The 21826-nt window shown below is 37.7% G+C and overlaps 1 protein-coding gene and 1 long non-coding RNA gene across 11 annotated transcripts in view; one reads left to right on the forward strand and one right to left on the reverse strand.

Moving 5' to 3' along the window:
• The window catches only part of LOC125328372, a 185467-nt gene that overhangs the window by 37669 nt on the left and 125972 nt on the right, over nucleotides 1-21826 (forward strand). Inside the window, exons 2-3 of the long non-coding RNA XR_007204685.1 lie at nucleotides 8147-8198; nucleotides 10274-10451. This is a non-coding gene — a long non-coding RNA (uncharacterized LOC125328372). The remainder of the gene's footprint in view (nucleotides 1-8146; nucleotides 8199-10273; nucleotides 10452-21826) is intronic.
• B3GALT1 (beta-1,3-galactosyltransferase 1) overlaps nucleotides 1-21826 on the reverse strand; it is a 187289-nt gene that overhangs the window by 27501 nt on the left and 137962 nt on the right. The window contains exon 4 of one of the 10 annotated variants that reach the window (XM_048308913.1): nucleotides 5291-5350. The exons of the other annotated variants lie outside the window; for them this stretch is intronic. The gene's annotated coding sequence lies outside the window, so the exon portion shown is untranslated. The remainder of the gene's footprint in view (nucleotides 1-5290; nucleotides 5351-21826) is intronic. 10 annotated transcript variants of the gene reach the window in all.

Consider the following 21826-nt stretch of genomic DNA (forward strand, 5'->3'; position numbering starts at 1 on the left):
AGTAGGTGAAATAATTGTTCATAAATGCTTTTTAATTGTTCATAATGCTTTTTAATTTAATAAATATATCTCCAGTACTTACTGTAGAGCATTTTATTTCAAATTTTCTATTTTATTATAAAAGTTCCCTTTGTATTAGGCTCCTGCTCATCCAGCCTGTGAAGTTAAGCACTGAAAGTTCTGCTGCTGCCAGGGGGTCAAGGGGAAGTGTCACCAACTAAAAGTCTGACTGAGTGGTTTTAATTGCTATGTGCTACTAATTTGATGAACTGCCACACAGGACAAGTGTAATGGGGCATTATTCAATGTTCCCTAGCTTTCAAGTGTCCTTCATGTCTAAATAAAGCACTGACATTTCTGTCATCAAGTTTTGGGTTAGAATCTCAAACTTAAGGTAGTTTGAAACAAACAATTTTGTGACCATTATGATGATGATTAAAGAGAGAAGTTCTACCCTCTCCATAACATTAATGACAGACCAGATAATACCTTTTCCGGCCTCGAAATGAGGTTAAGCACTTTGAAAGCCAAGGCATATCTACAGAAGTGAAATTGAGCTTTTCAGAGCAGACTATCCAATCATCTCACATAGCAAGCAAATCACTCTGCTCAGTGATTTTATAATGTAGAATGTTTTTAGAGTGCTATTGCAAACTTCATATCATCCTGAAGCATAAGCCACCCTAGGCCTGCTATGCAAATGACCCTATTAGGGACAGCTGAACAAGTGACAAATCTGCACACGGATTGCCAGAAAAAGTAGTACAAATTCTATGAGTAGCTGTGCTATTTAACCCTTCCAGTTTGGTGAAACACGCTTCTCTAATGATGCTCATGTTGTTATTCCAATCATAGATTACATCCAATCATTTAAGGATTTTAAAGCTAGTCTGTCTGGGAAAACATGAGAAAACGTACATTGTTATGCATTTGCAGTCAGCTGTAGTGACTGAATTGACATGAATTTCCTTCTCCAACAGTTTTTTGGATCACTTTTACAATTTGGTCATGAATTTGGGAAGAGTGATGCCAAGCCATTCTACACTCTTCCCATAGTTGTGCTGGTGATGTTTGCTGTCTTTGTCAAAGGGAGATAGAGCAATGTCTATTTTCCCAAAATTGTAGATCCACTTTAACAAATTACAACCTATTTTTGCACCTCAAACCAAACAGAGCTATGCTGGAGCAAAATTCAGTGAGCAATCCTCACCAAATGTTCTTCCAAGGCCATTAAACCACTGGGTACTTGTCTTTTTTAAACCTTCTGATAAAGAAATAACGACATTTCAGCAGATGACATTATTTAAAGTCCAGGCTTGAGATGTAATTTTTCATATTTTTAAAGTTTTAATATTTTTAAAATCTTTATCTTCCTCTTCATGGCCAGGTAATTTTGCAGAATGGAGTGAAAGGAGGGTGTGGCTATATAGTTACTTGTTTTTACTTTCTAACTTGCCAGTAAGAAAGTGTCATTGCTTTTCAGAATATAAAAATGTGCTGCAAAATTGGAGACTTGTGGAAGCTGTGGCATATGTTTAGTGTTTCTCAGACAGATCTGGACTTCTGTTTCTACTTTGTGGCCAACCACAACCATGTGGCGCCAGCACAGATGATGGACAGGGAAAGCTTAACGTTTGCCAGCAAATAATCTTTTGCTTTAGCCAGTTGAGGTTGTGTCTGTGAGCTGACTTGTCCTTACCATGACCTGCTTTATTCCTCTCAATTCTACCTGAGGAAAATGGGTCTGAATTCTACATATATTACCTAACCCACTTTGAATGTTTGTTTCGTATTATAATTGGAGCCTTACTGGAGCTATTTTTAATCCTTTGCAAACATGGTTTAATAGAAAGCATAGAGAAGAGAACACAGTAATCTAATCTCCACGAGGATTTGCATCAGTGATGTAGGATAGGCAAAGGACATATTCCCCAAAGCTGTAGATCCCAAATTACGGGACTTGCCTTGTGCATGCTGGAGCAGCAGGAACTGTCAAATTGCAGCTGTCCTCTGCACCACTGCTGTTGGCTCACAGAGCAGAAGTTGTGTTTGCTTTGAGCCCCTCCTAAAGTTTGATTCCCAAAGGGATCTTCACCCTGCAGTGTCTGAGAGACATGGTGGATGGAGCAGCTACTTCTTTGCTTCTCCTCACTCTCAGGCTCTGCCCATGTTGGAAAGCACCACTAAATAGATGTCTGTGTGGGGAAGGCAGAGGGATGTTCCCTTTAAGTGTCTTTCAGTCTTCCCATCACTGAAGCCTGACAAAGACTTCATTATTTATAATTACTGTAATTTTCTGTTGCCAAGCTATAATACAAAATGCCTATGTGGATATTTTTATACATTTACACTATTGTCTGGCAGTTGGGGACTTTGTAAAGATGTAACTTTGAATTCTGGGTGATTTTATGAAGCCATTGTATCATGAGTGCTTTGATATGCATGTGACCCATGATAAGCTGTTGAGGCAGAACAGGGCTGAGGGCTGGGTGAGGAGGAGGTGAAGTGGCTGCTGAGCATGCTCTTCAGAACGTGGGTGTGGGGATGTGAAAATTCAACCTCTAAAGATTGCCTGAAGAGCTTGGAGCAGTTATATCCAGTCACTGGAGTTGCAACAAATTAAACTTGTACTCATTATTTAGTATTCTAATGTTTGCCTTGAAACACTGTTTTATTGGTTAATTATATAGCATGCCTTTATGTGTTCTCTCTATATAGAAAATATTTCCAAAAAAGGTCATAAGATTTCCTTTTCCATTCCCTGATTTAAATTAAACAGGAAAACCTTAATATGCTGTAGCCATCTTTTAACCTTGCAGCACAGGACTATGGTAGCGTTAATATTTTTTGTGAACTTGATAGTTTTGTTCAGTAGCAAATTAAAATGCTAACAAATGAAAAACACTAAAGCAGAACTCAGTAACACATCGTGTATTACTGCTGCTCCTTTGACAAAATTATCTTGCTCTAATGTAGTAGGATCAGCTTTACCTCTCACTCCAAAATGTCTTCACATTGTAAATAGCACATACAGCATTCTGTATACATACTGTAATTGCACTTAGGCTTGACTCATTCTCATGCTCCTTGTTTCACTGAAGTCAATGAGGTTATGTGGTTAAGTGAGAGCAAAATGTACTCCTTTCATTTAGACTAAAATGGCAAATTACTGCTGTGAGTGCTTCTGGGAATATAGTGAAAGTCACAACAAAATTTAAATATAATTTATGCATTGATCTGAAATAGGAAACTTTGAGTGCTCAGGAATGTTACAGAAAATTGGAGTGATTAGTGTTGAATTTTGGTCCTGTTTCTTCACTGCATTTTTACCACCTCATTACAGCTCATTACAGAATTTGAGATCCGGTATTGCTTCTTACAAAAGAGGAAAGCAGTTTTTGTCTAGTGACAAAAATAAAAGTGTTGGACTCACTCTTTACCAGAAAGAATTTTTAAAATAGTTGAAGGGAATAAAATTATTGAACACAGATACGGGCTGAAATTGACAACATTTCATAATAAAATACCAGAACAGTGACTTTATTTTCATCATCATCATCAATCATCATTATTGTAAATGTGTATGAAGAGCATTGTGATTTGCATAAGTCACTACATGCTCATTGGCATCAGATGTGCAACCAAGACTTGGCTTTTCCTATCTCAGCCTTTTCTCTTCATACTATGGTATTCTCTGCTGTGACACATTGAATAAAATGGAAGATTATATCCTCAGATTCCAACACCCAATCTAAATGTGAAAAATCACCTACGTGTAAGTTTTAAAGACCAACTTGTAGGATATGTACTAGCTTTTTTTATACAGAAGTACAGAGCACTAGCAGCATTTGTGATTTATCAAGGCACTGCAAAGAAAAGGCTGGTGTCTTAAACACACGACACTTGTCTGTCCCAGGCCAGAGCTGGAACCTGGACTACTGCTGAATTTTAGCTTAGTGGGGTAGATGCTGCATCCTCTATGGGGACAGTGAAGTCAATGTCCTGATGATAAAGTGAGGAAGGCTTAGACAGCCTGTGAGAAGCAGTGTTTGGTATGATGGGGCAGGAAAGGCTCTGCGGCATGTGTGAGGTACAGCAAGTGAGGGAGGTGGTGCAACAAGGATTTTGCGTAGATCTCAGAAATGTGGGAGTCTGGTTTAAGCTATAACTTACAGTAAACCAAACTGAGATATGAAGATGAATTGGTGGTGTGCCAAAAGCAACAGGGATTAATGTTGATTCTCAATAGAAAGGCACAATTACATCTTCATGTGTTTAGCTTTATTTTGGGGGGTGGGGGGGTGGAAATCTAGTTTTAAATATCAGTGTAATATTCTGCAATAGTGAATATTGTGCACAGAAAAAACTGGACAGATCAACTGCAGTGACTCACCTCTACTTAAGTAATTTCTATTGATGCCACACTGTAGGACCACCCACTGAATGTGTGGATGGGTGTGTAGCATTCCCCCGGTTTTGCATGTGCAGAAATTAGAACATGGCACCCTCTGGGTCCAATTGCTTTCTCCTGCACTCTCAGAAGCTGTGTGGAGCTTTCTGAATGCATGCTAGAGAAGTGTAGTTTTATATGGGCAACTTAGCTCCTTTCAGAAAGTCACAGAGCAAATAAATGCCCCAAGCTGTGGCTCTACTTTTCACCTCATAGAGACCAAATGTACGCTGGTTAAATGGATGAAAGGAAAATGTACCTTTTCTTGTAGCTTGGCCACAAGAAAAATAAGTTTTTTAATTGATTGGGTCAAGAGGACCTCAGGGAACGCTGCTTGGATGAAAACGGAATGCCATTTACAGCAGAGATAGGAAATCTGATCTAACAGTGTTGTAGTGTTCAAAATCTGATTTAACACAGCTAAAACAAATCAGGAGCCTCAGAGATTCAAGTTAAAACTAAAGTTAGAGGCAAATGTGCATAGCTTAGGCTGTGGAAGGCCAAACTTTGTATGCTCTGAGGCCATATTCATTCCCAAGATAGGCCAAACCTCTGTAGTTACATTTTCCATTAAGAGCAGGTTTCTTATGAAAATGTGCTCAATGACACCAAAATCTCTCACAGGCTTTTTTAGCTGATCCCTCCACCTAGCTTCCAAATCTGGCAGGCTCATAGGTCAAATTAGGGTCTTGAACTGATTTGTTGGCAATTGTTGGTTGAAATGATACGAATTGGTGAGGACAGGTGAAGCAACAACAATAAAACCAGCCACATCTTCCTATACATTGGAAATTGAGGAACTCATGGGTTAAAGTTGCAGTTTTCAGGGAATGCTCTTACCTTTCAGCTGCATTTTGCAGAGGAAACTGAACAATATATTCTTTATGCACGAAGAGCAACCTGGAGTAATGTTGATAATATAAGCAAAAATCTAAAATCAGTTACTATGCCCATAATACCAAATGCTAAAGCATTTTATGTCTCTCCTTCCCATATTAATGTTTATTTCTTTTTCTACAAGTGTTCAGGTTCTCAAGCCCTCAGCAGGATTCTCCTGGCAGGCAGAAATTGATGCAGCTGCCTCTTGCAGATGCTCGTAAACATCTTGTATTGGTCATGGGGCTCTGGTAGGTGAGCAGGGTGGTTATGTATGATGAGTTATAGTCTCCACTGATGACCTCGTGGGAGGACCAGAGCCCCCTGGAACAAATCAGTGCAAACAGCTTTCATGTGTTCAAGAGGTGGGGCAGAGAAGCAGGGCCCACCCAATGGTGGTATAGCTGCAGGGCAGCCTCGAGTTTTGTCTGAGGTGAGTGCTTTGCACAGCAGCAGATTAGAAATGCAAGGGAGGGAAGAACCAGCCGCACTGACACCAGCCTGTGGCTTGCACAACTATAAAGGAGTAAAGGATTAGCTCTTCATATTAATTATGCCCACATATGTGTAGGGGGACAATGTAAGTCACTAAACCTATGGGTAATTACTTATGTAAAGTTTTTTATTTCTATATACCTGTAGAGAGAGCTCTCTGTAAATATATAGATACTGATGGTTTGCTATGGCTGAATGATATAACTCTTTATTTTGAGCTTTGAAATGGATTTTTTTTTTTCCTAAATAGGATTTTAATAAGCCCACAAGAAATGCCTGCTTTTCAGAAAGTCTGTGATTTTTATAACAGTTTTCTCAGAACTAATTGGCAGAAACTGATCTTGACCTCATTTTCCAGACCTTGGAAAAAATGAAATTGTAGCAGTTGACAGCTACATATAAATGACAACTTTGCACAGAAATTTATTAGTTAATTTTTCCTACTTGGAGATGACTGTCCTTGTACATGAGGGTTATTAGTATTTTTCTGTTATCTGCATTTTCTATTTAGTCATTATAAACATGCTATTAGTGTTCTATACATTACTCTAGTCACATAAAGCCTAGACTTTATTTTGTTTTTGTGAAGCTGTTAATTATTTTTCTACACAGGTTTTTAGTGGGCCTGCAAGAAAGAATGGTTCTGGTTTTGATTTATATTGAAGTATGATTCCTGAGGGCGGGATTCAATAATACAATCCATTTGTCTTAAGCACTGCAAAGGCTCATGGCAAATCTCTAAAAATAAATTTCTTGAGAGAAGATGTGGGTGAGAGAAGCTGTACAGTGGTTTTAACAGTCCAGAACTGTGAGGTGTTTTTTTTTGTTTTAATAGGATTGCAATCAAATAAGTTTCAAAATATAGACCATGTAAGTAGAAAAAAGTGGATATCATTCATAAAAGCAAATAAGATATATTTAGGAATTCAAAATAAAATCCTATCTAAGCATGCTGATTAGAGCATAAGATCTCTCCTACAGAACTGGACATAAAACCAGAACTAGAATGTGACGTTAACTAGAAATCATTTAATCCTGTGGTTCCATTCTGACTAAATACAAAATATGAGTGGCCTGGCTGTCAAAAAGTGAACTTGGAAGCAAATGGAGGGATAATTTGAAAGGCTGATAGCACAGCACACGTGCAAAGATGGGAGTCAGGGGAAAAGAGATATTTTAGTCTTGATGGTGTCGCCTTGAACTCAGGTGTCTCCCCAGTGCAGAGCTGCTCTCAGGAAAAGCTCTGCTGGTAGCTGGGACAGAGCAACCTCTGCATCCTCCACAGGGTCTCTGACAGGTGAGGCCCTGCCTGCTCATCTGCTGGGAGCTTTGCCTGTGCCTGCCACCTCTCTGGAACTCTGTCAGGCCACTGCCAGGGAGGAGGAAGGTGCTGGCCCCTTCTTGGGGGCCCAGCCAAATGCTGGTGCACAAGTGGCCTTGCTTGGTCACCTGCACAGTGTGAGCCCCATCTCACAGGGTTAAGTCAGATCACAGAGGTTTATAAAGTAAGTCACTTTGTGAAATGGTTTCCAAATTTGTGATGCAAGTTTGGGAATGAAAATGAGGTTTAGGGTCCTTTGAGTTATTCGCCCTTTCTGTAGGCAGAGAAGTTGTGGTGTGAGGCAGGTTGATTGTAGATTTGAGTGAGGCCTGACTGTAATAATCCCGAAAACCAAACAGTGAAAGTGTTATGGATAATGTTATGCAAAACAGAATGAAGGAACTGGAGTATGATTCTGACTTGCAATTCAACAGGGAATATATCAGAAGATTCTGTTTTGCTTTGCTACTGTGGAACAAAGACTGGATGTGCAATATGTATATTGGTTATATTTTACATAAATCCTTAAAATGTTAATATTGGAGTGGATTTGTTTGAACAGAATAGAGATATGTTCAGTTTGCTGAAAGACTTCACGATATTAATTTATAACAAAGCTGAAAAATAATTTAAGTAGACTTTTTATTAAACATGAGAGACCTAATCCATGCTTCAAAAATGTATTTGCATGGTTTGAGGGAACTTCTGGGACCAAAAGATGGTGAAAAAGAGGCTTAAAAGTAAAGAATTATGTGGTAGTGAGACTTTAAAAAGACACTGAATTTAATCCTATAAGACCTGTAGGAGTTACGGGACAGGACTTCAGCTGATAAAGTTTTTGTTGCCCCATTAAAGTAATTCTTGGGTATTTATGGAGGATATCTGAAGGTTTATATTTTCAAATTGCATTCCTATATAAAAAAATCATCTCTGAATGGAAGTCTGTGATCAGGGATTCACCTAAATACAGGTGATATGACACTGCTGTCTCCCTCTTCTTGCAGAGCTGCCCAGGATTGAGGAGAGGTGCTGGACAGAGCCAGTGCTGAAGAGCAGGTGAGGAGATAGAACGTAGTGCCATTTTAGGGCAGGGAAAAGTCGGATTAATCTGAAGTAATGATGCTCCATCCTCAAACCATGAATTTACTGCAGGAAAGTATCCTTCCCTTTTTTCCCCCCACCGTCTCAGCTTGTCAGCCCTGGCACAGAGAATCTGTGGCTGGACACGTGAGATGGAGCGAGAGCTGTGGGCTGTGCCAGCCTGTGAAGGTACAGGGGGATCTGCCTGGCAGGGGTGTGCCCCACACGTGTAACAAACAGTCCCATGCTGGGCTTGGGATGTTTGTGTGTGTGTGGTGTGCACTTGCCTGATGCCTTAAAAGGCCTATGGAGACTTTCAGCTAGCTGGAAAGTTAGTATCGCTGTGGCCTGTTTTTGAAATGGATCTCTGTGGGTTTTTATTTATTTTGTCAACCTCATGACTGTTAGAGATGAAATAACTCAAATGAACTTTTAAGATCAAAAGTGAACAAATTCATGTACTGACTTGCTGCAGGGACTTCGTAACTAAGGATAGACACCTTTGCTTCCATGTCACTTTTTAAAAAGAGAGATGGTTGCTATGTAAAAGTTGACATTTAGCAATATATTATTTGCTAAATTATTAGTGGGTTTGCTTCCTGTTATCTTAATAATTTTGAGGTGTTAACTGCTAGCAAATTCTCCCTTTTTAGTAGTGGTGACTACTTCTAAAGTTATAAAGAGTTGTGAGTCATAGCAATACATGGAATTACATATAAATGCTAAAAACTGACATTTTAGTTTGCCTTAAAATTATTAAAGTGAAATTCCTGGATATGTATCATCCTAGTTGTTCCTATAATTTGTGGAATGAATAATTTGTATGATTAATGTGGTATGATTAACATTTTTCTGTTTGTGCAATATCAATATTTAGATAATGATTTCTTAAGTATTTGTGTTTATTTGCCGAAATCTCTTTTGAGTTTTTGTCTCAAAGAAGAACTGCAATTTAAAAAAGATTGTGCTGTGCTACTTAATTGTGCCTCTTTGGATAAGCAAAACAGTAGCGCTTTATTTTAATCACTGGATAAATTTGTGTTTCTAGAACTGGTTTGTGTGCCTGAATTTACCATTTTATTTCTATGAATTCTCATGCATTCAGTTTTGAAATTTTTCTTCTGTTTGTGCCAACAAGTACCTGAATATTCTAAAAAGAAAATACTAAGTAGACTGGAAAAAATCAAATAGGTGATTTGGAATCTGAAATTAAAAAACTGGTGGTTTTGGGGGAAATTACGGGGGAAAAAGTGGGGTAATAAGCATAACATTGGAGACTAAACATTTACTTGATTATCTCCTAATTAGTATTAAAAGTGAAGAAATTCTGGAAATAATTCAGAAAACATGAATTCAAAAGAGGATCAATTACTGTAACCCTTAGAAACTGAACAGAGTATTGAATGCATTTGATGCATTGATTATAAATTTTCTGTTGAGTACAGGGGTGATTCTACTGCTCTTAATCTCTCGACTTTTGATTTTTCTTCTTTATGGTGAAGGATGTTCATATATTCTTTTTTAATTACCTAATTTATCAGTTGGGTCTCTGAAAGATCCCTTATAAACTTGAGCAACTTTACAATATGATACCAATAATTTAGCAGTTGCTGAAGTAAAATGAGATCGGGGTTATTATTTTTAATTGGAAATCTTCAACTAAATTAGAGATGAAAATAATAAAAAAAAAAAAGACTGTTATAACCTAGGCTATAGAAATATCTGTTATTTCATATACATATGTTATTTCAAATTTATATAAAAATAGCTGTTATTTCAGAAAACAAGGTGGGGTTTTTTTGCAGATCATCATATCAGTGGATCTTGCATTGATGCTTGACAACAGCTTGAAATGGGTTTGGATTTGCTGCGACAATTTGGAATTGTGCTGTCTTGTGGGTGGGTGTCTACTTGTGGGATTCTACCCTGTGGATTTTAAACCAATCCATTTTAGAAATTTCTGATTCTCATGTAAATATCTCATTAAGCATTTATTTACTATGCAAAAATTTAAGGACGTTAACTTTTTTTTTCATTATCCACTCACGTAGATTTGCTTATCCATATTATACCTGTCTCACTTGGAGCCGTGGGACACAGTGATTGCTGATGTCCTACTTTTCCTGTGAATGTCTTCTAAAGAACACTTTGAGGAGAAGGACACATCACAGACAAAATGCCTTTCATGTCCTTTGGCCCCCTTTCAAATGGGAAAATCTAAAGCATCAGGTGAGTCTGAATGACTGGTATACTATCAGTGAGATATATCACAGTTAGGAAGCCCAGAACAAATGCAACTCTTTCCTGGGCAATGAAGCATGAGATTAAAGGCTGATGTCCAAATTTAAGAATCCAATTAGCAAGTGACTTATGTCTGTGGTACAAAATCAAAATGCTGCTATTTAAGTTACATATTCCAGCACTGTGTGGGTTCATCTCCTTGTAAACTACTGAAGAAGTTTTATGAATAGTTAAATGTGTATCTGGAATAACAATATGTAGTGTTATAAAGAAATGGCGTATGAGAAATAGTGTACAAGTGCTGCTTTCTTCCACTTCGTGTTTTCCACAATGAGCTCTCGTACACCAGGGCCTTTAGTGGTGCAAACTACTATGAATACTGACTGCAGTTCCATAGCTTCTGATAAATTTGGGGATAAGCCAACTCAGCAGTTACACATTGGGTAGGAGAAGCATGTTCTCGAGAGGATGTTTGCAGTATCAGACCGCTGCATTTTGCAATGGTAACCAGTTCTCCGCAGGCTGATGGTGCTTTGGACATTCCTGTGATGTTTTTCCTAAACTCAAAGTGAATAGAGGGGAAATTGTATTGCTCCTTTGTGATATGTTCCTTGAGGAGTGAACCTATGGAACTTAGGGATTGCTTTATAAGAGGAATGTGGTCATGTTAAAGACTTGAGAGGTTTTGGTGGAGGAAAGACTTGAAGGTTATAGACTAATTTAGATAGAGGTTTATTTCACAGGTCATTTATTTGGCTGATTGGGATTTTACAAAAGGAGTCTGGGGGAATACATTAATTTTCTTTGAAGTCTCTAAAGTGTATGGTTTTATGAACTCACTTTACTGGGTAACGCACCTTTCTGATTTCTTTTTAACAGCTCCCTAGAATGTATTTATAACTTAAAGGATCATTCCTAAGCTCAGTATCTAAACATGAGTGTTCATTGCCTGCATGTAATAATAAATGATAATGGAAGAAGAGTATTGGGCTATTAGTTGTAGGGATTAGAAACTTCTTCTTTGATGACCAAGAATAAATGCAGCTGATGGAAGATAACTGAATTCACACATCTATATATTTTCACAGAAACATCAGGCATAGATTATGAGACATATACATGTAGAGAGGGGAAAATTGAGGACATATGCTGGCCTTTCAAACAATGTAGAGAATGTGCATTTAAATGTACTTACATGTAGGTCTGTAAAGTTGACCTAAACATCAAATGAAAAAAAAGTCAACCAGATGTGACCCTGTATGCCTCATAAACCCTACTGAATAACTGCTTTTATTGTTTTGCACACAGTGCATTGCTAAATTTGATTATGGAGATCTTAAATCCACATTGGTTTAGGGTAATGCAAAAAGAGCTCTGTTTAAAATCAGTGAGTAAATACATCCCATGTCAGTAGAACCTACATTGTCTAAGTGTGGCCTTGTGAATCTTGTTATCATGGTTGCCTTCATCTTAAATTGTATAATTAAAATGTTCTTGATTACCAGCTTATTAGAAGGGGCTTTGAATGGAGCAGTTGAGAAATTTGGATGAGAAAATAGGACAACTTTATTCTTTCATTGTTCTTTATTCTTAGTGATGCTTGCTTCATCCTCACAAGCTATCACTGCGTGTGGTCACTTTGCTTTGTTGTAAGGCTCTGTTTTCATCTCATCATGACATCTGCTCACAGTCTGTGTTATGGATTTCACTAGGGTCATTTTTCCTGATGCTGTCAAAGTCTCTTTTTTAAAAAAAAAATACAGTTCAGAAGGTACCAATGTGAGAGTTAGTGATCATAGTCTTTTATGTGAGTTTTGATTTGCTAGATTTTCTGGGTTTGTAACACGAAACAAAACTTCATTAGAAAGCATGTAGTTACTATGACCTCTCCTGACACTGTTGTTCACTGTTTTCCAGTATTGCTGCGAAAATTTACAGTGAATGAGAACCTCCTGAAAGTATTCATAGCGTCAGTATTAGTCACCACAGTACCATTGGCTCTATAAAGCTGCCAGAGACTAAGCTCCATTTTTCTCTTCTGGACCTTTACTGCTGCAATTGCATTTTCTGAAATTAAGACCACCAGACTTTCTAGGGAAAATGTAAGATTTCATGCTAAATTTTACCTTACTTCCACTTTTCCTGTTATAATTTAGGGAAATGTACTCGAGATTGAAAAAGTGATTCTGATAAGGTGTCAGATGGAAATGAAAACCAAAAATTTTGGCTCTGAACTCATGGACAAGATTGTCTACCCTTATAGATGATCCCTTTTCTATTGCTGGTACTGCTTGTACTCTTCACTATGGCTTACGAAGAAGCATAATAAAGAGAATGACCTGATTCTGTTTTTAACCCTTTTTCCTTCTTTATACCTGATATTTCATGCTTTCAGACTCCTTCTGCTTAAACTTCAACTTCTGCTTTTAAAATTCCCAGTAGATAACTTTTTCTGCTAATTAATGTACCAAAAGTAGATTGAGTTTGTCTTTGGATATAAACTACATGCATCCTTGTCTATACAGAACAATTCATAAACCTGTCTGTAAAAGGAAGGTGGATAAAAATAAAAGATTGGGGCAGGAGCACAAAGCCATAGGGAAGAGAGAGAACAGACTGTCTTGATTTAACCATCCAAAGCATGGAAGGTTTTGCAATATTCTTTTTTCAAGATAGTCAGTTCGTTGTTCCAAAATGCCTGGTGATGTAATAGCTGTGGTGGAGTTAATTTTCTTAATTTCCTAAGATTTCTGCTGTTTCTTGAGATGCAGGAAAAGAAAATCTGTGCATTTTAGAATTTATATTTTCTCCATTTATTGAATAAATCATCCTGACAGGAGATGAAATAGCTATCTCCCTGCTGTGGATATAAAAGATACAATCATTTTTCTGCTGAACATCTAGGTCTCATGCATGTTATTGTAATAGAGTTTGTTACTGCTGAGACATGGAATAAAGCTTTCACCAAAAGTTTATTTTAAATGCACTGGTTTTTGAAGCCTAAAGTAAGTGTTAGAGTAATGAAATGTTTTATATTCAGCTTTAACACTAGACAGTCATGGCAAAAAGGAAATATTGCTGCCTTCAGCCAGGTGTTTTGTATTTCATATTATTTATGCTAGGCAGGGAGAATAAGAGATGCAGAGATAGCATGGAGGTGTCTGATTTTGCTAGAATTTTGCTTTTTGGTGTTGTTTGTAGAAACTAATGTGATTTTAAGATTTTTTTAAAAATATTGTTTTAATATTGCAAACTGTCATTGTTCTGTTAAATATAAATTGTGAAGCTTTGATTCATTTCAGCTTTGTTGTAACTTAGGGCCAGATTCCAAGCTCTGCATAAAGTGCAAATCCTTCTGCTAAACTGGACTGTATCAGCCTTGCAAAGTCCTTAGCATGAAGGGGGCTTCTATAAATAGCAACAGTAGTAGTTTGAACGGATGGAAAGTGTCTGCTGTTCCCTGGAAGTTCACATTCATTTCTTTCATTTATCGAGATGTTTTACCACTTCTTTAGAGAGGTGTGCCTCTATTCAGTCTGCTTGACATCTAAAGGGTGTGATATTGGACAGTTACAAATGCACCTGTGGTTTAAGGGGAGACATTAGGCAGACTGAGAAGTCAGTCCCATTGGTCCATCTGCTACATTAAAACAGAGCTGAATTAATGTAGACTTGAGTAGCTGGACTGGTGAAAGCATAACTTATGAAAACTAAAATATAAATATTTCATTTAATGGGACTCTTACAACTGGAAGTGCAGAGAATACTGGGAGATGACAGTGCCTGGAGGGGCTGGCACTTAGTAAGGGTTGGAGATTCAGTGCAGCCATCATTTGTACAACTTAGGTTTTATTAAAATCAGCAGGCATTTTACCTCTCATATTCACTACACTATCCCCTGTGCTACAAAAGCTCTCAGACAAGTACAGAGCATTTGTCAAATCTCACCATAAATTGTACATTTCTGTGAGCTTGTTGCAGCACACAGTTTCTTCAGAATTTCAGTCATCCACAGCAAATCAAAGCATTTTATCAAACCTTTTGTCAAATGAGTATGCAGTGATGCACAAAGCATGTATTTTAGATTCCGGATTGTTAGGAGATTATGTAGGCTTACATGGACTAATATGAAAGTAAGCTCTTTCACATCTGTCCAGAAACTAATGTTATTTTTAAGTAACACTTCGGCATTCTTGTATGTTTTTTGCTGGCAAAGCCTTTTCTACTGTTGCAGATATTTACAATGCAGTCTTTGGATGACTGCAGCCACTGACTAGTAGAAAGTGTGAAAAGAGTAGTGTAAATCAGATCTAGTAGAAAAACACAGGTTAGAGTAATGGAAATATTATGTTAAAAGAAGTAGAAGTATAAAATTTCACATGCTGTTGCTCCTGGAAATACTTAGTTTATGTAGATATAAATTAAAAAGACAAAAAAAAAAAGTCCATCATCAAAAAAGCCAAGGAACACAAGGAAGAAAAGAGTCCTAAGTGATCAGGTCCTGTGAGAGGCAGGCTGATTTCTATTACCCAATACATCAAAAAATTTTTTTAATTCCTTGATAAATTCTCCTTTTCTAAGAACCTCAGAGGATTCTTCAGTCTCAGATTTAGTTGCAGTCCTGACCTTGGCACGCAGGTAGATACAGTAAAGGGGTGTAGTCAGCTACAAAAAAAGAAAGCCTCAGTCTATTGCCATCATCAGGCTCATACACTGAATTCAGTGCTTCAGTGGTGGTCATGGTCTGTCTCCCAACTGGTAAAGTAGGAGACACTGCACCAAAGGAAAGCTGCAGATTTCATATCTGTTCTGTGTTTGAGCCCTTCCAAGTTAAGATAGTAATCTGATCCTTTCTATTCTAAGTGTAAAAAAAATAAATAGTCTTGAAAGTAAATTTAGAGCTCCCCAGTCTTAGACAACAGAGCTCCTGGGCTACAAAACTCCTCCTCACTTTGTCTCAGATCTGTAAATCTCTCTGGACCGAGTGCAAGCATTTTAACTGGCCAGATGGGCACTGTGGGATCATGTAATGTTGGAGACAGGCCTGGAATTATGGTCACTCCAATGCATTTCACTTTGGAGAAGCAAAAGCACACTTTTGGACCAAGCTTAATTCTCAGACTGATGTGCTGGTTGAGCTGTTGGGCCAGGGCAGAGCACCAATGGTGGAGGTCAGGCCTGGCTGTGAGTGTGCCCAAGCTGCTGGCCACAGTGTCCTGCTGTGCCTGTGGCATCCTCTGGCCTCTTGGGCCAGTATTGTCTTTGCCTCGGGAGCCCCTTTCTCACATCACTGCTTCAGGGAAAAAGCCATAAGGATGCAGTTCGCGATGTGAGGAGCAGTGAAGGCGTGTGGGAGTAGGAACCGAAGAGACCAACTTGTGAGAACCTTTAAAGCTAAACTGTCAGCCAGTTCCACACTGGGTTCCTGGGCTCTGGGCTGAGCATCTGAAGTAGTGTCATGGCCTGCTGTTAGGTATTGAAGATTTTCTCTTAGTGGGTGAGCCAAAACCCTGCTCGTTAGCACACACCCATGCCATGCTTCCTCAGGGCAGACACAGCTTTATTTAAAAACAATCCAGGTAGGTAGTGCTCAAGCTGGTCTCATGAAAGGTCTTTATTAAATAGTAAACTGAACCCTTAGTAACTGGAGTTGCCAGTGCCTGTCAGAAATATTAATCTGAAAAAGGGAGATAGCTGCTGCTTTAATAAATATTATCCTCCACTGAAACATTTCCTAGAAGTTAAAACAGGAATATATTTTAGGAGATATTAATTGTGCTGTAAGGTTTCCTGCTGATTTGGTTTATGGCCTCTGCTCTTTTCTATCTACAAAACTTAGGTGGTCTTGTATGGTTCCATGATGCTTATGTCATTAATAATTCTCAGATGCTCCTTGGGAAAGTTACGCAGTAGGATAAATCTTATATGCGTTACTGTACAGTTTGTCAATAGGGAGTTCCAGGCTTTTCAAAAAAAGTATTTCTCTATTAAAATGAAGATGTGTCAGGAACACTGATTTTATGATGATGGATGCTGAATGAAAAGCTTTAGAATCGCTAGAGATGCATGTCAGTTATGTGTTGTTATCCATTTTCTCTTGAGTTTTTCCCCCCCTCATATTTTCCGAATGGATCTCTTTCTTTGGCAGGCTCCCAGAACAGCAAGTAACTATACTAGGCTGTTGGACATATGCTGTTAAAACTGATTGTCTGTGGCAGTGTTCAGACAGTTTATATATTCCCTGAAACTTATTTTAAAAGGTCTTTTTGTTCATCCTCTATCTTAAAAGCCAGTTTCAACAAGCATTACTGAGATTTTGATTTACTGTTATGAGTGATGGTTTTAAATGTGCTGGTGCTTTCATGGGAAGATTAAAACCATACTCTTGTGTTATTTTTTTCCAACCCCTGCCTGTGATTTCAGGTACAAAAGGTAGATTGTACTTTTGCTGTACAAAGGCTTCTCTGAAATTCCCAATGACGTTTAGGTATGGATTAATATTTTGTTGATTATTTTTAGGCTAAACATTACTAAATGCAAAGTTTGATTGTGTCGCAAATCTCTTACTCTGAGTTTATTCATTCTTCTTATCTGTAAAAGGATCAGTCATTCCATAATTTTATTACAGTCAAATAATCAGCAGTAATATACCTGAATGGGATTATAAAATATCTATAGATATAAAGAATCTATGAAAGCTCCAGCTTTGTTAGTAATAGGATTAATAAAATTCTGAGGGTTCTGTCCCTCAATTGTTCTATAGAAAACAACAGAGGTGACAAATTTGGGGAATGCTGAATCAGTGCTGAAATATTTGCACTAGGAAAATGCCAAACTAAGATTACAAATATTTTGTATTCATTAAGAATAAAGAGATATGGGTTAATATTCAGATTGGGTATATAGAAAGATAATACTATTAACCAGTCACCAGACAATATTGTCTCTCCATCCTTTTATTCAGACCTTTGAATTATGATCCATCCTGTAATACAGAGTTAGACAGTCTTGACCAGCTACCCTGTAACCTTACCATGCCTTTGTCATATTTGCTAAGTCAACTAATAGTATTTTTCAAATACCTTCTGCATTCTTTGATAGAGAAGCAAATGCCTTCTGGTTCATTGTAGCAGATTTTTGGGTAATGAAATTTCTAATCTGTATGCATTTAGACAAACTTGATGACTGATAAAAGTAGGAAATCTTAAAAAAATTACAGCCCATTGAATAGCCGAAACATCCAGTCACGTGTATGTTGGTGCCTCTTGCCTTATTGTTTAATTCTTCTAAATGCTGTGTTGCTCCCGAAATGCACATAGAAAGTTGAAGTTCTGTGTGGTTTACTTTTCAATAGAATAGGTGCATAACAGCTGATTCTTAGCACCTCAACTGACAGAATCCTAACATGCAGAGGGCAAAGTCTGATCCATGGAACCGTTGATTTGCATGAGCTACTTATGCACCAACATGTACAATAAATGTACATGAGGTACAAGAAATGTGCTACGGGATGACATTATAATGACAATATAAGGCTCCAGGTGGTCTCTTTAGATGAACAGAGCTTTCAAATTAATACCTTGATGCTCCATATGGAATGAAAGAAAGACCTTTTCTCCAATAATGTGTACAAAACCTGAAATTTTTAACTGCATATGTGTGCAGTAAAATGAAACCTCGTGTTGACATAGCTCTGAAGTAAATAAAATGATTGTATCATTGCAGGTATTGACTAATGATTTGCAGATTGCATTCCTCTGAATGTGTTCTACAACAATTCTAGTTGGTTTATGTTCCTTTAGATTTACAAAGAAATTCCCTTCATCTCTTTTCCTAGTCTATGTGCAAAATAGAAATATACCTAAATGTAAAAAAATTAAACCTTTCCAGTAAACATGACCAAGCATCTGCCAGAGGCTACCCTGAGGTAGGACATATATACATTACGGTTGACCACAATGTTATCAAGCTATTTTTAATCAATACTTCTGTTCTGAGTCACTGTTCCATTAGTGACTTGTGTGATACTAACTCAATTTTTGGGTCAAGAAGCCTGTGCAGACCTTAAGATTTCCAACGCTTTTCTGAACAATTAATAATCTATCTGTGCAAATCAGGAATTTTGGCTCTTTGGAGACATGAAGTATCATTATAAATTTGAAATTAGAAAATAGCAAACAAAAAATTTTATATCAAGGTAATCAGGCAAGTTAAAACAGATGAAAGATGTTAAATGCTTCCCATTCCTAATCTCACTGCTCACGAAGGTGTCTCAGCACGACCTTCAGCATGTTCAGTCACTGTAGTGGAAAGTGTTTTCCTTCCTTGCCTAACATGCCCTGATGCAATTTCAGTTCTATAGTTATAGTCAGTCCCTTTAAAGCTAATACGTCAGATTCTGTTTTCTTCTTCAGAAATATTAGACCTGGGATATGAGCTTAAGCCATTTCCCTGTCACGGCAAGAAGGGCTCATGTGGTCTGAAGTACTGACTTGGTAGCTTCAGTTCTTTGAATAGAGATTGAAACAATGTGACTCTCACAGCAAACTGGGAATAAGCAATACTTAATTATTACTTAAAGGGAGGTTGAAACGGAGGGAATAACTGGTGAAAGGTAATGCCCATACTTGGCCACTGTACAGTGTTTGCTGCCTGGATGGGAGTTTGAAGCAGGGTTCTGCTTGGGCAGCCACCTGTGAGTTTGTCGTTGTTCTGCCCTTTGGTTATTTCATCCAGAGATGCTGTGGCTACACTGTGCATTCAGAACTACACCAAATGCACCAAGAATTAAAGTGGAATTGTCAAACTTTTTTTTCAAGTGAGACACTTTTCAATTTCCTGGACCATTTGTTGATACTCTAGGGGAGAATATATCTTTTGATGGTATTTCATCAAGATTGTTGTGTAATTGGGTAGGTATTAATCCAAATGCAATTTATTTTTGTGTTTCAGGATCATCGTCTTGCACTGTCCAAAATACTTAGGCTTTGGACTTCAGCTTTGAGCTTACATAATAGGAGACATTAGAACACTGTGGTTAGGGTTCATTTCATACCTGTCATGAATATTCACAAGTTATGGTCTTGTGCCTTTGCAATGCATAGATAATTATGGAATAAACTAGAAGATACAAGTTCTGTTAGACCATTTTCATGCTAGCTTTACTGGAATAAAAATAACCATCTGCATAGAATTAAAAACATTCAATTGCACTTTTATCCATAAAACTGGAAAGGTTGAATGATGTACAGTTATTACTACATCTAAAATGTGTCTTTTGAGTGTCAATTTTGAATTGGTTTAAATTATCATTTTTGTTTTTTCTAGAATTTTTCTATAAATAGGATTTCTATTATGTATGTAAGGAAATAATTGGTTTTCCTTGTGTTTGGATTTTGAAATATTTTCTGGTGGGTGGTGGTAGAAATGCTCATTATTTGCTGAAAATTAACAGCAGCAGTAGTCCTGTGCAATTAATTTCACCATAGTATTTGGTCCAAGACGAAGTAAAAAGTGAATTAGTCACGTGTCCAATTTTTGCTTCCATTAGTTTGCTTCAAATGCTTTATCAGATATTGCTGATGCATATTCTTCTAAGTGAAAACAGTTAATAGTTCAACATATCTTAGCCTGAAAAAATTCTCTGGATGTGGTGGATATGCAATACAGCTGGAAGGAATGTCAACTAGTTTATGTCTGAGCTGATGCAGAGTCGACTTTTTTGAACATAATCTTTCTTCAGTGTTTACTTGGGCTGAAATTGATTTTGTATGGAAACTTTTACAGCTTGTGTGGAATGAACTTGTGCTTATGATTTGTTTCCTAATAAGATGGTCTAGCTTAGTAACTGTGAAAGCTGCCTTTACCTGATGCATTTTATGGTCCTTTTGTCAAGATTAAAGAGATAAGAAACGCAAATCCTCAGGTAACTACTAAACTTGCAGAGCTTTTTAGATTGCCAGTGAGAGATGAAGTGGATAAGTTTGATCCTCATGAGTAGTGTCTGTTCTGTAAAGAAACAAAACGTCTCACCCACAGATGTTTGTTTGGAAATTTTCCCAAGAAAATGCTTTCATAAATGAAAACCCCCAAAATTTGAATGTATTTTGTAGCTTGGCAGCCAGAAGATGTGCAGGCACTGCCAGAGATATGCTGGTCCTACATTTCATTACCCTGTCTTTAATGCAGAGGACACAGTTATGCTGTGTTGTATCTTTTATAGAGATATCACAGTGCTGGTTTTTACAACATGGGAAGAAGAAATAGAAGATTCAGCAGGACAGGAGCATTTCTATGTTAGTAGCCAAAACAATAAAATCTGCCCTAGAATTACCACTTTCCAGCAGCATTAATTCCAACAAAGACATAAAAGTACTGTTGAGCATCTTACACATGCATAGATGGGGATGTAGAATAATCCCTTTTAAGGTGCAGGGTGGGGCAAAGGGATAATGCTTAATGACTGCTACTGGCTGGCAAAATGCTGTGTGTAAATGATAGGAAGGAGTAATCACTGCTTGACAGGTTGCTAGGGTTTGTTGTTCTTTTTTTTTTTTAATTTCATCTGTTTCCTAAGTTTTCTCTAAATGTGGAACCTTTTGAAATCCACTTGTGAGTGGTGTATATACTCATCCTATTATTCATTAAATGGATTATTGAGTGTACCTCTTGTTTTAAGCTTTGAAAATATACCCTCTGGGTCCTAAGCTTCCTTTTTTTTGTAAACTGATTGTCAAAATCATCCACATCTACACAACAAAATTCTGACATATGAACAGATAGCCTTATGCTGTCAGCACTGCTCTGGTCACAAGTTCAAAACACAGCACCATGCAAACTGCTATGAAGAAAAATAGCTCAGTCCCAGCTAAAACTTGTACAGTGTCTGAAAAGAAGCGGTAAAGTCAACAGACAAAGAATTAATCTAGCAAATAGATGTGGGTTCCTGTCCTAGCCTGACCAGAAGAGATCAAAAGTTCCCATGTGAGCTACCAAGCAGTTGTGTGTTGCCTATAAGTGCTTTTGCACAATAAGGAAAGTAACAGACTGCCCATTACCATGGTGTATTTCAGTGTACCACCAGTGGTTGTCATGGATGAATATGCAGCCTTGACGTTACTGAGAACTGGGCCTATGGTTCTGTCTTGCACATTTCTGCAGTTATCCTTAACATATAGCAGCAGTCAGTGCTCCTTTTGTATGTATGGCTATGTCCTCTGAACTTGTATAAGTAAACCAAGGAAATGCTGTTTCTTTCTAGAAGATATGACACTTGAGTAAAGTGAAATGTCACCTCTTTGCTCTGCAATGGAGGCATTACCATTATATTGAGCTGAAGATCAGTGCAATTTGGTTTTGTCTGC

Source organism: Corvus hawaiiensis, chromosome 7, assembly GCF_020740725.1.
Source record: "Corvus hawaiiensis isolate bCorHaw1 chromosome 7, bCorHaw1.pri.cur, whole genome shotgun sequence".
Classification (NCBI taxonomy): Eukaryota; Metazoa; Chordata; class Aves; order Passeriformes; family Corvidae; genus Corvus; species Corvus hawaiiensis.